At 31.3% G+C, this 2,705-nt stretch overlaps 1 protein-coding gene across 1 annotated transcript in view; it reads right to left on the bottom strand.

The window, feature by feature from the left end:
* Nucleotides 1–2,331: 2,331 nt before the first annotated feature.
* The window catches only part of Rchy1 (Ring finger and CHY zinc finger domain containing 1), a 10,088-nt gene continuing 9,714 nt past the window's right edge, over nucleotides 2,332–2,705 (bottom strand). The window contains exon 7 of the mRNA XM_027361680.2: nucleotides 2,332–2,705. This exon is cut by the window's right edge and continues 344 nt beyond it. The gene's annotated coding sequence lies outside the window, so the exon portion shown is untranslated.

Raw genomic sequence — 2,705 nt, 5'->3', positions numbered from 1 at the left:
TCTGATGTAATTTTGAAACAATAATAATAAACAGAGCCCTTCAAAATCTCCTTCCTTTCCAGTCATCTGAGATTTTCTGTTCTTGAAACTAGACGTTTTCATGTGGCATTTCCATTTGGCTGAGAATGACACACAGCAAACTCACATTAAATATCTGTGCCATACTTTCCACATACTTTTAAATAGCAAAACCCATAAACTGTATCCACTAAACTGACCTCTTAGGCATGAGAAAGTAGTCTGTGCCATCAAGAATACTTCAATTGATGAAGAAGTCACATGAAATGGATTAATGAAAGACACTTGGAATTTTGCCTGAATGGTTGCAATGAACATTTCAGACGTCAGCTGGCCTAGAACCACTTAAGACTTCACACTTATGGGTTTCCTTCTGCATTACAAAAAATATATAATGAAATAATGACAATGAATATATAAATCAGCATTCATTCACCCACATACAAAAATTGTTGTACTACATTTAGAGACATAACACACAAAACTTGAAATACATATTTAAGTAGACACAAACTGGGAACATAGTACACAAGAGAGTACACATGTCAGATTAGGGACCATGCTAAAAGATACATTATTGCCCAACAAAATCATTAAAACCAACATCAACAGTCAACTGACAGTCAGTTAACTTAACAAATGGAATCAAATTTCTTCCTCACAAGGTAAATCTTGAGGATCAGGATATCGGGACATACACAATGGTCCATAAGTGCATTGCAGACCAACTAAGTGGTTGCACAACGAGAACACTTTCTTTCTCTTCATAATGACACTGTTAAAAAATATCAATAATAATACTAATAATGTCATAAATAATAAGGTTAATATTAATAATAAAACAAACACAATAATAATAATAATTAAAAAAATAAATAAAAGTAGAAGTAGTAATAGTAATATTAATGATGATGACGATGACGATGATGATAATCATTATAGATATAAATAACTATAATATTAATAAAAAGACGACAAGATAAAACTGTCGTAGGTAATATAGAAGAAAATAATAATCATGAAATAACAGTACATCTACTTAGGACAATAACAGTGACAACCATTGGTTTTCAGCTGTATCAACAACAATACTTGTGATTGAGATGGGTGGTGAATTATTCAAAACATCATACACGTGATAGTTCTATATATGTATAAGTGCAAGCTCATTTTTTCTCTACATGCAGTCCTTTTAAAACCCAAAAAATAGTTGTCATTGTATCTTCGGTTCAAAACGTGATTGCGTATCTGGAAAATACTTATTCTATAAAAGTCTTTGCACTGTTTTGAAGCATGTGTTGCTCTTCTTTGGGAGACAGCTCACATAACGCTACTTTCATTTGTCAATACATTCCTGAAATGGTTAAAACTATCAGTTCTATCGTATTTCCATAAATGTCAAAAGTGGTAATACTGACAATCGTCATGTGACATCTATTAAAAATACACGCTGCATGGGGAACAAGTGTAGGTCTATATTACTGTACACATGACTAGTAACTGATACTCTTTTAAATTTCGAACTTAATGCACCATCATCATAATTTAAACAATTCACAGGCAAATATTCATCAATGTTTAATTGTAATATGTAGATATAAAGTAATGTAAAGGTCAAATTATTTCATCTTTCTTTTCAATGAACTGTAAATATAACTTCCATATTCATTACTATTATATAAATATATGTCTATGTATGTATGTATGTAAATATATATCTGTGTGTGTGTGTGTGTGTGTGTGTGTTTTTGTGTATGTGTGTGTGTGTGTGTGTGTGTGTGTGTGTGTGTGTGTGTGTGTGTGTGTGTGTGTGTGTGTGTGTGTGTGTGTGTGTGTGTGTGAGTGTGTGTGTGTGTTTGTGTGTGTGTGTGTGTGTGTGTGTGTGTGTGTGTGTGTGTGTGTGTGTGTGTGTGTGTGTGTGTGTGTGTGTGTGTGTGTGTGTGTGTGTGTGTGTGTGTGTATGTGTGTGTGTATGTGTATGTGTATGTGTATGTGTGTGTGTGTGTGTGTGCGCGCACACGCGCATATATATATACATATATATGTGTGTGTACATTATATATATATATATATATATATATATATATATATATATATATATATATATATATATATATATATATATATATATATATATATATATAAAATATCAATATTTAATAATAATAATAATAATAATAAAAATAATAGTAATAATAATAATAATAAACATTACAAATAAATGTCATCCTCAAAGCTTATTTCATTTGAAAGTATCAGAATCTTTTAGCATACTATAAATAACAAAATTCAGTACGAATAAAAAATCATAAATATCTTCTTTTACAAACTGTATATTTGTATATCATGGGAAAAGTAATACAAAAGGCTCACAAAGTTAATCTTCACTATAGTACATCATTCAGTCTCCGGAAAGAATAAACAGGCAACTCTCAAAGACTCCGCAGTACTCTGACTTACGAAGACTTTTATAGTCCGCTGGCATTTAATACTCATGTGTACCTGCTTCGTATCTTAAAACTTGAATACAATATTGCTCGGTGTTTGTGTTGAAATTTGTTACCTTGGACACCATTATATAATTTATTTTCTAGAGAGACTTGGCGAATTAGAGTACTTCAGCATTTAGGGTACGCTACCAGTTTCTTCCTTCCTAAGACTGGACACTGAATAGCTAATTTCATAAA

This window comes from Penaeus vannamei, chromosome 21 (assembly GCF_042767895.1).
Source record: "Penaeus vannamei isolate JL-2024 chromosome 21, ASM4276789v1, whole genome shotgun sequence".
Classification (NCBI taxonomy): Eukaryota; Metazoa; Arthropoda; class Malacostraca; order Decapoda; family Penaeidae; genus Penaeus; species Penaeus vannamei.
The sequence above is the reverse complement of the archived record's forward strand: the minus strand, read 5'-3'. Positions and strand labels throughout refer to the sequence as shown.